Genomic DNA, 16,041 nt, shown 5'->3' on the forward strand with positions numbered 1-16,041 from the left:
TGACAGTATTAACATTATGTAGGCTACACAGTAAACAAAATTTAAAGATCCACGACCATCGATTATGGTTAAGAACAAATACTATTTACGAGGAATTACAGGAAACTTTTCACTCATGCGTTACCTTCCAATCATTGTCTATGGTCCTTTAATGTAGGTTTCTGAGAAGGAAGCTGAGGGCATGTCTCTACAAAACAGAGTAAGGACAGATATGATCCACAACTGCCTTCTGAGCTTTACTCTGTTTTGTGGTAAATAATAGTAAATAGTGCAGCACTTCTTCGAAGGCAATTTGATTCATTTGAATGATTATAAGCCATGAACTCTTTTACATTTCTCTGGGCCATTTGCACTGTAGGTTCAACAAGCAGGTGGTTAAATGTATTTGTTGTTTTGAGTTAAGTGAATTGGACCATAAAATTATATTTTGTTTTAGGTCATCCAAAGAAATGTTCCACTTATTTTCATAAGATTAAAATTTTTAAACCAACATACTTCATAAATAGAAATCAGAGATTGTAATTTATCCTAGATCTAAAAATAAATCTTCTTACTTTGTCCCCAAATCCAGCAATTTTTCCCAACAAGAAACTGTATTTTCTCAAAAAATAACATGTTGGTACTAAGTATCAAGGAGACTTACAGCTTAGTTTCTACACAGGATGCGGTGGGTAATCAACTGTGCATAAGCCAAGAGAACAAGGCAAGAATTGTGGAAAATATTTTTAAAAAGCGTTCCTACACTCTAAATAGTATACCAGTATGACATCATACATAGCTTAATGTACTTTACGCCAGTGAAAAGCAGCTTGTCCATCAACAGAACTTATGATGTTTGGAATAACTGAAATGAAATTCACAAAAAAAGTGTCTCTAACTCGAAAGCACATAAAACTCATGTTCCTTGTTTTGCTTTTTATGTTAAAAACATGTCTGCTGTGTAGCATAGCTAAAGCCAGCTGCACAGGTGTTACGTGAAGTAAACAATTTCTCCTGATGTTCAAAGTAAACTACAGTTATAGCTATGTAATTACAGCTCTGTTATTTTCTTTCCTACTGACCAGACTTGTAGTTGAAATGGAAAAGTAAAACCAAAGTAAAACACTCAAGTGATGCACATAGATAACAATCCATTTTTGAAGACTTTAATAGATATTCTTTTGTGATTATTATCCTCTTTTAATAGAACTATGATTTCACAGATTTCTTATAATGTTCAAATGCCAATGAAGGATTTCAATATGATATTGAAATTTCAACATGATGATAAGATTGTCATTTTTTTGAAAGAAGGCACTTACTATAATTAAATTCAATGTATTGGTGGTGTTATAGGTCAATGCAGTAAATATAAATATACTATACATTAGGAATTTCTCTTTTATCTCAATCACCCTGGCTCTAGAACATGAGTTGTGTTATGTTGCTAACTAGAACTTGCAAATTTAGTTTAAACATCCTATTTATGAGGCAATTTTGTTACGGTTATCAAAACCCACAATTTCCCTGGTATCTTAACTGTGCAAAACTCCACACACACATGTGACGGAAACAGTGAAGTTTACGGGTAGTAGGCATCTGTCCTTTAGGTTTGAATAGCACTTGAACTTGTATTAGGAACGATTTCTTTTCTATTCCAATCACACGGTTCCGATAAGGATGTGGTAACAAAACTTTGGCCACGAAGAAGAGTTCAAGAGTGTGACCCAAGATACGCCATTTTAATCCCTTTTCTTGACTCTCTCATCTTAGAGCCTTTTGGATGTCAAATGTAGGAGGGTATTAATTAAACTGTATTAAATGCCATATGAAGAAAAGCTGAATTTAGTAGTTGAGAGTAAAGCAAGGCAGAGGAAAAAAAGCAGTAATAGGAAACAGAGAAGGAGGGAAGCTGGACAGAGAGAGGGAGGAAGGGACAGGGGGAGAAACAGAGAGAAAGGAAGAGAGAGAGAGACCCCAGTGTTGTTGCACGTCACTGTCCATAACATCCCAGAACTGCCCTAGTTGGCTCTCCTCTCCCCTCAGTGTTAACCGCTAAGCCAGAGGGTGAGGCGCCAAGTCCTGTGTTTTGATTAATGTCATTTCTGTTTCTGTTCTTTGTATCACAAAAAAGAACATAGGTAAAAAGGTACTTAGACAAATAGAATAAAAGGAAGTAGAGCATGTGACTCATGTTGCTGCTAATAGTTAGAGCTTCGTATTGAGTTCAAAGTTATGTATTTTGTCAGCATCCCTATGATCTACTAAGAAGTATATTAACTTTAATCAACATCTTCTGATAATGAAGTAAAAAGTAGGTTTGCAGAGTTCACCTAATCCTGATTCAAGTACTTACAGACTACATCAATCAATTCCTCACTTAAAATTTTCCTTGAATGTGATAAACTGGCAATGGAAAAAATGCAGACTATTCTAGGGAAGCTCTGAGTTATGAAAACTAAGTTACAAACAACGTAACTTTCCTTTAGGAAAAGCTTTCTAGAGGAGGTTCTCAAACTCAATTTTAACAATAAGTAGTTCGGTGTCGGGGAATGCATTTAGGGTAAAGAAAAAACATAAACATGAATAGGTATAGTTCAGGAGGGGAAAGGCACAGAAATATGAAATGTAGGACTTGACATACAACCAGAGGTAATTCTAAATTCTTAAAGGAAGCAGTGCATGGAATGAACCTTCTAGAAAGTGTAGAGTCTTATCAAGGTAGCAGATCAGCAGAGCAGGCTAATAGTATGGTGTCTCTTAATGATGTTAGAAGAGTCTGTGAGCTGTCTGAGGACAGAATGAGAAGGAGGACCTAGGTGACAATTCAGTTACTCAGCTGTCAGGGAAAGTTTAGCTCTGGCCACAAACTCATAAGCCTGACTCAGCAGACCCAATCCTGGTGGAACTGGGCTCATCGTTCTATAATCCAATGAAACAACCATCTACTGTTGCTGGAGCTCTCTCTTCAATATGCCACCAACAACCATACACTCTTCAAAGATTTCCCTCCAACCATACACCATACTCACCCAGGAAGACCTTCAAGAGACCTTCTAATCTGCCACAATTCCACCCAAGTTTTAGTCCCTTCATCCTCACCCCAGAATTGTTTGCCATCCCTTAGTGTTTGGTGCTCAATGCAACTGATTGCCTGGCACACATCTTAATCCATCTGTGGACAGAGGATGAGGATAAATCGCAGAGATGACTCAGGAAGATCACAGTGTGTAATAAGCAAAATAGTCTGATAGCTAAAGAGAAGCACTTAAAGAAGGATGGTATTGCAAACCTATGCAAGTTTGACATAACGTGAGGAAATTTCAAGAAGGTGGATGGGGATTTAGGGAATGTATATTACTCTCAGTTTTTCACACGCAATCTGGCTGGAGCAAACCAGGTTCAGATCCCAGGTGCAGGACTACACACAGCTTATCAAGCCATGGTGTGGCAGGAGTCCCACATATAAAATAGAGGAAGATGGGCACAGGTGTTAGCTCAGAGCCAATCTTCCTCAGCAAAAGGAGGAAGATTAGTGGCAGATGTTAGCTCAGGGCTAATTTTCCTCAAAAAAAAAGAAAATAGAGACTATTTTCAAAAATATTAATGAAACATGATAATGCATTAGGCCATAAAAAATTCTTAATAAATTTCTTAAATAGACTGTATTTTCTTCAATGACAATGCTATTAAATTCAAAATCAATTTTAAACACAGAGTTTGGACATTTAAAAGCACAGTTTTAAGATAATTCATGGGAAAATAGAAAATATGTGAATGAATAATAAGCAAATAGAACATAAGATAACAAATAGGATGCCACTAAAAAAGACAATTGAGGAAATTATGTAGCATTCATGATTATATATTAAGCAGTAATAAGACTTAAAAATAATCAGTTAAGCAAGCAAGTTAGATGGTAGAAAAATATCCATGGAATAATCCAAAGATAGAGGAAGAAAGCAAATAATAAATATTAAAGAGCAGAACAGAATAAATTAGAAAACAAAGATATGATGTAATAAATCAATAATCTAAACACTGATGACTTACCAAAATCTGTTTTAAAATTTGGCAAGATTGATAAATTTCTTTAAAAAAATGGAAGGCACAGAGAGATAATATTAGGAATTAAAATGAACTCATAATTACACAACTTATAGACATGAAAAGTCAGAGGATGGCATAAAATCTAACCATCAATAAATCAGAAAGCAAATTAAATAGATAAATCTCTAGATAAATGTAATATACCAAAATTTACTGAGGCAGTGGTGTGTACTGGGAGAATTTCCCATGAGTCTCTAGAGTTTCAGCAAATCTTGCAGGCAGAGCTTCTTTGTACCAAACTATCTTTTCAAGGTTCTTAGTATAGCAAATAGCCTTGGAAAATAAAGATAGAATTTCTTATCAAAGCAAATGGCAAGTTTACTTATAGCATTTAACATAGAAATAGCATCTGCTCCAGAGTAAAGGGCGGGCGTGCTTACCACCCAGTATAAAATGTTTGGGATCCTAAGGAACCCAAGGTTCCTCTCACTGCATTTGCAGGCATCCATCAAGTTCCACTGTGGATTACAGGACAAGGGGGAACTGATATATACATGCTGATACTCATTCTTCTTTTTGTTTGTTTATTTATTTTTTAATTGCAGTAACACTGGATTATAAAATTATATAGCTTTCAGATGTACATCATAATATATTTCAAATTCTGTGTAGATTACATCATGCTCACCACCCAAAAACTAATTATAGCCCATCCCCTCCCATGTGAGCCTAATCACCCCTTTTGCCCTCCCCCAACTTCCCCTGTGGTAACCACCAATCCAATCTCCAATGCTATGTGTTTGCCGTTCATTTTATCTTCTGCTTATGAGTGAGATCATAATGTATTTGACTTTCTCTCTCTGACTTATTCCACTCTGCATAATACCCTCAAGGACCATCCATGTTGTCTCAAATGGCCAGATTTCATCATTTCTTATGGCTGAATAGTATTCCATTGTGTATATATACCACATCTTCTTCATCCATTTGTCTCTTAATGGGCACCTAGGTTGCTTCCAAGACTTGGTTATTGTGTACAATGCTGCAATGAACATAGGGGTGCAAGTATCTTTATGCATTTGTGTTTTCAAGTTCTTTGGATAAATACCCAGCAGTGGAATAGCTGGATCATATGGTAGGTCTATTCTTAATTTTCTGAGGATACTCCGTACTGCTTTCCATAGAGGTTGCACCAGTTTGCACTCCCGCCAGCAGTGTACAAGGGTTCCCTTCTCTCCACATCCTCTTCAACATTTGTTGTTTCCTGTCTTGTTAATCGTAGCCATTCTGACCAGAGTGAGGTGATACCTCATTGTAGTTTTGATATGCATTTCCCTGATAGCTAATGATGTTGAGCATCTTTTCACATGCCTGATGCCATCCATATATCTTCTTTGGAGAAATCTCTATGCAGATCTTTTGCCCATTTTTTAATCAGGCTTCTTGCTATTCCATGGCTTATAAACTTGTTTTTGTTTTTTTTCCTGAGTCAGGAATCTCATATTTTCTCTCACTATTCAAGAAACTGTGGCTTACTAACTCATTAGCTTGCCAACAGGGTGAAATCCCAGCTCTTTCACAGCTCCTCATGGTGTGTTGGATCTCAAACTCACTCTAAAGAGTCAATCATGTGTAACTCTTCCTAACCCCGTATTCAATTAAATTATATTGATATCTTGAACTTGTCCATAAGGTGAATATCTACACCATGAAAATTGGTAAACACTACAAGTCATGGATTTTTTTTTTCCTGGGGAATTATTGTTAAAAATTTACCAGCTCACTACATGACTAAGGACAAATAGAAACTTGACTAATGATACAGCTTTTACACAATTAAATCAGTACTTAAAGTTCTCCACACAGGAAACAATAAAATGGATTATTTTACAGTTAAATTCTGTCCAATAATCAAGATTCACAAAATTATAATTTAAATAAACTTTCAGATAATAGTAAAAAGAAGGAAGGCTCCTCCATTTGTTCTTTGAGATTAAAGTGAGCATAATATCTAAAACAGAAAGAAGAGTACAATAAAAGAAAACTAATTTAACTTATGAATTAGATACAAACATCCCGAATACAATAAAGTAAATCAATTATAATAGTGTAACAAAAATGATAATATAGCATGACTGTGTTTGAATTATTCTACAAATTGCCACAAAATTTAACATTTGAAATATCTTTTGAAATATTTCATCATGTTAACAGTGAAAATGACAAATAAAATTATCTCAATTGATGTAGAAATTCATCTGCTAGAACTCAGTATTATATCGTAATTTTAAAAATATGAAACTTGGAACACAATGGACTTATTTAAACTAATAAATGATGACTTCCAAAATATTTCAGCAAACATCATTTTTAATGGCTATATATTAAAAGAAATATTATAAAAATAAATAAGTCATGGTGCATGGTGCAAAACCAATATTCTGCACTGGTTTTAATTAGTACAACAAGAAGATGAAAGTAATAGGAATTGAAATTAGAGGAACTTAACTTTCATTGTTTACAAATGATATGACTGCCTATATAGAAAACCTCAAAGAATCTATGGACAAATGATTGAAGTCAATAAGATAGCACAGCAAATTTGTAAAACATAAGATTGACAGTCAAAAATTAGTCATCTTTTTATATACCAGCAACAGTTAAAATATCATTCTGGCTGGTGTCTAGAGAATCATCCATAAGTAGAGTGACCATGTAATTTATTATCCAAATGGGCAATTTTAACAGTAAAAATGAAAGTATTTAACAATTCATGAGAAACAAACAAGATAGGCCCCATCAAATCCAAAGAGATGGACCTTCTAACTGTAGGTCAAACATGGAAGCAGCAAAAGCAGTTAGAGTAATTTAGAAGTAATACAGATGGCTCAGACTAGGGTGGTAGCAATGCTATTGGTGAAAGTAGTCAGATATTGAATATATTTTGAAGATAGAGTCATGAGTACTAAAAATAGAAATTCTGTTTTGCAAAAAAATAAAATAAAATGAGAGAGTAAAAAGACATCCAAAGTGTGAGAAGTATTTGGAACACATATAAAAGCAAAATATTTTTATCCAAATGTATAAAGAGCTCTAAATAAGTTTAAAGTGACAAAATGCAAGCAAGGAAAACAGAAATAGCATATATTAATGCGAGAAAATATACAAAAATAATTTTTTGATGAGATCTCTTAAGATCTACTCTCTTAGCAAATTTCAAATGCACAATTACATATTATTAACTGTAGTCAATATTGCATCCCTATTTTACATGAAATATTTATGTGAAATTTTTTATACGAAAATATATTCAACCTCATTGGTAATCAGAGGGATGTACATTTAAAATTGGCTGAGATGGATTTCTACCACCCTACATGAGATTAGGCTATACCTCTCTTGCTAAAAAAATAAAAATGGATAAAATATGTGTAACAAAATTTTCAGACATTGAATAATAAACAGTCAGGGCTGTTATCCCTGAGAAAAAAGAAACAAAAGAAATGAGTCCTGTGATGTTCGTGCTTTTCCTCCAGAGGTGTTTACCAGGTCCTGGAAATGGGAGGAGGATCCACTGCAGTATCACTGAGCTGAGGGGGCAGAACTGAGAGAATTCAGACTGGGGCACTTGGACTTGTGCGGCAGAATATTAGAGAAGGAGCCACATAGAGGAAGAGTTTCAGAAATCTACATAGGAGTTCCTAGGATTCTTTGATAAATTCTAAGGAACACAGACAGCCACTAACCTGTTTGAACTTCATTAAATTCAAGACAACTAATAAGAATGATGGCAGAATTCTCATCCTGAAAAGAAATAAGCCAGGACGTATTGGCTTGGCATCTTTAAAGTACTGGAGGGAAGGATGTCAACCTAGAACTCTAAGTGAAAATAAACACACATACACTTCAAAAAATGAAGCTGTTTATGTTTAAAGCCCCAAACTGAAACAACTCAAATAATCATTAACTAATTAACAGCTGCATGGGGAATGTATATATAATGGAATACTATTCAGCAATAAAAAGGGACAGGTAACTGATTCACTCAATGGTATGAATAAACCTAAAAATCATGCCAAGTAAAATAAGCCAAGCAAACAACAGTACCTATGTATAATTCTATTCATATCAAACTCTAGAAAACGCAAGCTAAACTATAATGATAAGTAATTCAGAGATGATTTTAGAGAACCATGTTGGGATTGAAAAAAAGCACAAGGAAACCTTTGGAAGTGTTGGAAACATTCACTATATTCATGTGGTGATGGTTTTACATGTCCATTAGTACGTCAAAATTGGTCAAATCACGAAATTTAAACATATGTAGTTTACTATTCTTCAATTAAATTTCAATAAAATTATAATAAAATGAAGCCCCAAATTGACATTTTTAGAGAAAGAGTGCTGAGAAAATCGATTGCCAGTAAACATGAATTGAAAGAAATGTTATTGAAAATACTTCAAATGAGAGGAAAATGGAAATTTCTGGATGGAAATTTGGATCTACCAAAAGAAATGGACAGCAGCAGGAATGGTAAACATCCAAGTAAATTAAAAAAAAATTTCCTTAAAATATTGTGGCTGTTTAACATCGAAACTATTCTAATATATTGTCAGGAGTATAACCAGTGTAGAAACAAAATATATGTATGTGGGTATAAAATAATCGATTCCATTGATTACATTCAGACTTGTACTGACATTAGGGAAGAGGACTGGGCCTCTGTACCACAGGTCAACTAGTCATTTCCCCTGGACTTACTGGGGGGACCTACCTGTGAGCAGTCAGTCGGGGCCATAAGTGCCCATGTCCTGAAGGGAGAATCCTGGCTGTGCACCACAGCATACACTACAGTAATATTTTTTTTTTTTTTTGGATTGTAGTTTCAGGGTTATTTCTTATATAAATCTGTTTTATTGTTTCTACATGTGTTATACATGCCTCCTTGTATATACCAAATATTTCCAAATTTTAAAAAATAATTTCAGCAGTTCCAAACAACATCATATGGGTCAGAGGAAATCAGTATTTATAAAAGTAAATGTGCACTATCCCCTACGGTGTGTGTGTACAGGGCACCAACTATGACCTGAAATATAACCAATTAGAAGACATTTTGAATATAATTTATACTGTAAATATATATCCTGAAAATTAGGTACATGAAATATGAAACAGTATGAGAGTTTTACACTGATATAGTAGAAAGTATGCAATACTACATCTTACAAGCGCAATAATGGATCAGAACTTCTGCTCATCACTGAATGTCATATTGTGTGTCACTTATAATTTCACAAGTAATTTTATAAGAATCTCATTTCCCTGGCTCCCAGCAACTTTTAAAACTCCCTTTGTTTTGCAGGCCTCCTCAAAGACGGAGGCAAGTATAAATAATGTGCTTTACTGATTGATGTTTTGAAATCCTATGAAGTTTAGAACAAGATTTGCTAAGAAAGATACTTGGTTTAATTAAGGAACAGGTACGGCATATGAAGACATGGGAATGAAATACTGAATGTCTGTGGATTCCTGATAAGCACTTTCTTCATCTGTCAAATGAAGAAGGGAGCGTCAGGCTTTGTACTTTGCTAATGGGTTTTCTCTCTACTAACAAACTCAAAGCTTGAAGTAAAGGAAAATTGTCACCTATCCCCTTTTCCGTGATACGCATATCCATTTCCCTGTTATTCTGAAATTGCAGATTTGAAATGTCCTCACACTTATTATTTACGCTTTATGCTTGAGGTGATGTTGTGTGATTAAAGAACAAACTAGACTGGAAAACCATATATTTGTCCTTCCCCTTTATAAAGCTACTATGAGGTTTTTGGAAAATGACTGAGTTTAAAATGGGCAGTTTTAATATTTACATAGTAATAGTTTGAACATCATACACCAAGTGAAAAGCTAATAAAGAATATTAGAGGAATATGATACCAAATCACTAGACAAGGCTATATTTTATTTATTCTTTTAATTAATTTTAAACAGGTATATTTAAAAAGCAATAAGGACAAATATTAAAAAATAAATGGTTTATTAAATAAAATATTCTTTCAACAGACAACCAATGTCTTTTGTATTCTCTTTTCGAAATATGATTTTTATATATATGAAGACATACTCTTTTCTCCCATTTTGCATTGACAAATGTAAGCAAGTGAATCCAGGACAATGTCAGGGACTATGATAGGTATGGGAAATGCATAGATAGAAAAGAAGTAACTAAATCTTAGAGAAAGGACTTAAGCAGGTTTCTTAGTGCCATGAGACAATTGTTTTCTTTTTATTAAAAATAATATCAAAGTAATATATACCCAAGAGCGTGTGATCCAGAAACCAGACTCCCACTGCACAGCTCCTCACCTCCAAGGCCGTTCCTCCAAGGCAATTACCTTCGAACGTTTCTGGTTTTATTTCTCCTGATGCTTAAACTCTCAAACTCTATGTAATGTCTCTGGACAATATCCATAGACTCCATAATATGAAAAACTGAGAATTTAAACTATCCCGACCTCCTTTCTTGTTTCATGATCCCAAGCTTGATATCAGTATTATTATTTTAGTTCTTCTCCTATAGGAAAAAATTTGCATTTTTTCCTTTATTTCTGTATGCCTTTCTGCCACTTATCTCTGTTTATATTTTGTAAAGTATACTTTTATATACTTTAAAAATTTATTAAGAATATGGAACAGATTATTTTTTCATTGTCATTTTCTGATAAATTAATTTTTTAAAAATATAGGTATCTTCAAAGTGCATAAAAGCCTCTTTGTCCAAACTCAGTTTTCAGAAATAACCGTAATATGCATATGTTTCATTTCTAAGTGTTTGATATGTGTACAAACACAGGAATTTTTTCATTATAATATAATTAACCATTATTGTAAGGCTACACTTTTAATTTGTTTCTGCTATTTTCCTGTTATAGTTAAATCAACAATACATATCTTTTGAAAATATATATACTTTTCAAATATATTTTTAGGTTAAACTTTTAGGAGCAGAAATGATTAGTCATGTCATATATGCATTTTTCATTTTTACAGATTTACAAATTGCCCTCTGAAATGTGTGCTTCAAGTTATAACGTCATATCTTATATTCTTATCTCAATCAATTATTTACCTCTTTGCTCATCTGATAAGCAAAACATTTCATTACACTTTTGTCTCAGCTCCTGTCTGTTAGCGAGGGTAAATCTCTCTTCATGTGTGGCTGGTTTTCTTGTCTCCCTTTTCCTAGGAACTCCCTCTTCATATCACCTGTTTGTATTTGAATTGTTTATGTTTCTTTCTTTTTTCAAGCACACAATGTGATACTATTTTTAATTCATGAAAATGGCAAAACCTAAAAAACCAATGCTGAATACTGATGAGGTTGTAGGGAGATAGGCCTTTTTTTTCTTAGATACCACATATAAGAGAGATCATACAGTATCTGTCTTTCTGTCTAACTCATTTCACTCAGCATAATGCCTTTGATGTCAATTCCTGTTCTCATAAATGGCAAGATTTCATTATTTTTTATCACAGAAAAATGTTCCAGTGTGTGTGTGTGTGCACATATAATTTCTTTATCCATTCATCCATCAATGGACACTTAGATTGTTTCCACATCTTGGCTATTGTAAATAGTGCTACAATGAACATGGGGGTGCATAGATCTTTTCAAGTTATTTTCATTTTTTTCAGATAAATACCCACAAATGGAATGGCTGGATCATATGGTGATTCTATTTTTAATTTTTGAAGAACATCCATACTGTTTTCCATGGTGGCTGCGCCAATTTACATTCCCATCAGCAGTGCACAAGGGTTCCCTTTTCTCCACATCCTCACCAACACTTATTATTTCTTGTCTTTTCAATAATAGTCTTTCTAACAGGTGTGAGATGATATCTCATTATGGTTTTAATTTGTCTTTCTTGAGGATTAGAGATGTTGATAACATTTTCAAGTACTTGTTGGTCATCTGTATGTCTTCTGTGGAAAACTGTCTACTCAGATCCTCTGCCTATTTTTAAATCAGATTGCTTTTTCTCTGTTGAATTGTATGAATTCCTTATGTATTTTGGATATTAACCCTTTATCAGATATATGATTTGGAAATGTAGTGATGCACCACATAATGATGTTTCTGTCAACAATGGACCACATATATGATGGTCGTCCCATAAGATTAGCACCATACAGTCTAGGTGTATAGGAGGCTACACCATCTAGGTTTGTGCAAGTACACTCTATGATGTTCGCAGAAGACAAAATCACCTAATGATGAATTTCTCAGAATGTACCCCCGTCATTAAGAGACATATGACTGTACTTTATCTCATTCAGTAGGTTGCCTTTTCATTTTGTTGATGGTTTCCTTTGCTGTGCAGAAGCTTTTCAGTTTAACGTAGTCCAATTTATTTTTGCTTTTGTTACTTTTGTTTTTGCTGTCAGATTCAAAAAATCATCACCAAAACCTACATCAAGGAGATTACTACCTATGTTTTCTTCTAGGAGCTTAAAATTTTAGGTCTTAAGATCAAGTCTTTTATACATTTTGAGTTAATTTTTGTATACAGAGTAAGATAATGGTTGTTTCATTATTTTGCAAGTGGCTTATCAGTTTTCCAAACACTTTTTATTGAAGATACTATTATTTCCCCATTTTATATTCTTGGCTCCTTTTTCATAAATTAATCGACCACATATGTATGGGTTTACTTCTGGGCTCCCTTTTCTGTTCCATTGATCTACGTGTTTGTTTTTATGCCAATAGCTCACTATTTTAATTATAATATAAATGTAATATAGTTTGAAATCAGGGAGCATGATGCCTCTAGCTTTGTTCTTCTTTGTCAATCTTGAGATTGTCTTCTTCAATTTCTTTCATTAATGTCTTGTAGTTTTCAACATACAGTTCTTTCACCTCTTTATTCCTACGTATTTTATTCATTTTGATGCAATTCTAAATTAGGTTTTTTCTTTTTTTTTTTTTTTAAAGATTTTATGTTTTCCTTTTTCTCCCCAAAGCCCCCCAGTACATAGTTGTATATTCCTTGTTGTGGGTCCTTCTAGTTGTGGCATGTGGGATGCTGCCTCAGCGTGGTTTGATGCGCAGCACCATGTCGGCACCCAAGATTCGAACCAACGAAACACTGGGCTGCCTGTAGCAGAGCACACAAACTTAACCACTCGGCCACGGGGTCAGCCTCTAAATTAGGTTGTTTCTTCTCTTTCTGACAGTTTGTTATTAGTGTATAGAAATGTAACAGATTTTTGTGTATTGATTTTGTATCCTGCAACTTCACTGATTTTGTTTATTAGTTTAACAGTTTTTTAATGGAGTCTTTAGAATTTTCTTTATATAATGTCATGTCATCTGCAAATGGTGACAGTTTTACTTCTTCCTTTCTAATTTGGATGCCTTTTATTTCTTTTTCTTGCCTAATTGCTCTGGGTAGGACTTCCAAAACTATGCTGAATAAAAGTGGTGAGATTGGGCATACTTGTATTCTTCCTGATCTTAGAGGAAAAGCTTTCAGCTTTTCACCATTGAGTTAGCTGTGCGCTCGTCATATATGTCCTTTATTATGTTGAGATACCTTCCCTCTGTACCTACTTTGTTGAGAGTTTTTATGATAAACGGATGTTGAATTTTGTCAAATTCTTTTTCTGCACCTATTGAGATGATCATATAATTTTTATTCTTCATTTTGTTCATGTGGTGTATAACACTGACTGATTTGCAGATGTCGAATCATCCCTGGAATAAATCCCACTTGATCACGATGTAAGATCCTGTTAATGTATTGCTGAATTTGTTTTGCTGATTTTTTTTTTTATGTTCATCAGGGATATTTATCTGTATTTTCCTTTTCTTGTGCCATCCTTGTCGGGTTTTGGTATCAGGGTAATGCTGTCCTCAAAAAATGAGTTTGAAAGAGTTCCTTCCTCTTCCACTTTTTGCAAGAGTTTGAGAAGGATTAGTATTATTTCTTCTTTGGATCTTTGGTAGAATTCATCAGTAAAGCTTTCCTGTACTGGACTTCAGTTTGTTGGGATGTTTTGATTACTGATGCAATCTCCTAACTAGTAAATGTTCTGTTCAGATTTTCTACTTCATCATGATTCAGTCTTGCTAGGTTGTATGTTTCTAGGAATGTATTCATTTCTTCCAGGATGTCAAGTTTATTGGCATATAATTGTTCATAGTAATCTGTTACCATCCTTTGTAGTTCTGTGGTATCAGGTAATAACTCCTCTTTCATTTCTGATTTTATTTATTTGAGTATTCGCTCTTTTTTTCTTGGTGAGTCTAACTAAATGTTTGTCAATTTTGTTCATCTTTTCAAAGAAGCAGTTCTCAGTTTCATTGATCTTCTCTATTTTTTTTTAGCCTATATTTCATTTACTTCTGACCTAATCTTTGTTATTTCCTTCCTTATATTAACTTTGGATTTCATTAGTTCTTCTTTTTCTAGTTCCATGAAGTGTAAAGTTAGTTTATTTGTTTAAATAAGTATAAGTGTAAAGTTGTTTATTCAGACTTTTCTTATTTCTTGAGGTGGGGATTTATTGCTATGAACTTTCCTCCTAGAACTGCTTTTGCTGCATCCCACAAATTTGGGGATGCTGTATTTCAACTTTTGTTTGTCTCAATGTAGTTTTTGATTTCCATTTTGATTTCTTTTTTGAACCATTGATTTTTTGGTAGCATCTTGTTTAATCTCCACATATTTGTGAATTTTATATTTTTATTCTATAATTGATTTCTGTTTTCATACCATTGAGGTTGAAAAAAGTTCTTGATATGATTTCAATCCTCTTAAACTTATTAAGATTTGTTTTGTGGTCTAACATATGATCTATCCTGGAGAATCTCCCATGTGCACTTGGGAAAAGTGTGTATTCTGTTGCTTTTGAATGGAATGTTCTGTATATATCTGTTCAGTCCATCTGGTCCAATGTGCCATTTAAGGCCAATATTTCCTTATTGATTTTCCGTTTGGATGATCTATCCATTGATGTAAGTGGAGTATTGAATTCCCCTACTATTATTTTATTGAAGTATATTCTCCCTTTAGGTCTGTTAATATTTGCTTTATATATTTAGCTGCTTCTGTGTTGGGTGCATAAATATTTATAAATGTTATATCCTCTTGTTGTATTGACTTCTTTATCAGTATGTAACTCTCATTTTTGTCTCTTAATACAGTCTTTGTTTTACAGTCTATTTTGACTGATAAAAGTAGAGCTACTCTAGCTTTCTTTTGGTTTCCATTTGTCTGAAATATCTTTTTCCATCACTTCTCTTCCAGTCTGTGCCCTTACATCTGAAGTGACTCTTGCAGGGAGCATAGATGTGTCTTGTTTTTTATCCATTCAGCTACTCTATGACCTTTGATTGGAGAATTTAGTCCATTTACATTTAAAGCAATTATTGATAGGTATGTACTTATTGCCATTTTTAAAATTTTTTTTTTGCTGTTTTGGTATTTCCTCTTTGTTCCTTTCTTTTTCTCTTGTTCTCTTCCTTTGCGGGTTGATGACTTTCATTAGTGGTATGCTTGTATTTCTTTTTCTTTTGTGTATTTACTATAGGTTTTTGCTTTGTGATTACCATGAGGCTTACATATAACATATATCTATAACAGTGTATTTTAAGTTGGTAACAACTTAAGTTTGACCGCATTCTAAATCTCAACACTTCTACTCCCCCTCATTTTGTTTTTGATGTCACAGTTTACATCTTTTTATCTTGTGTAGCTTTAACTAATTATTATAATCATAGTTATTTTTACTACTTTTGTCTTTTAAATCTTCCTAGTAGCTTTATAGGTGATTTATCATTAGAATAACAATTTAAATTTAGTTGTGCCAAATGCCTTACATTATCAGTTTATAAAATGTAAGTCTGTGAGTCCACTTGCTTACTCATGGGGCAGGGGAAAGGCAGTGTAATTGATGAGGGAGCCCAAGGAGACCAGTGGAAGACTATATTTCTCTGCCTTCAT

Source organism: Equus quagga, chromosome 11 (genome assembly GCF_021613505.1).
Source record: "Equus quagga isolate Etosha38 chromosome 11, UCLA_HA_Equagga_1.0, whole genome shotgun sequence".
In the NCBI taxonomy this organism is placed as follows: domain Eukaryota; kingdom Metazoa; phylum Chordata; class Mammalia; order Perissodactyla; family Equidae; genus Equus; species Equus quagga.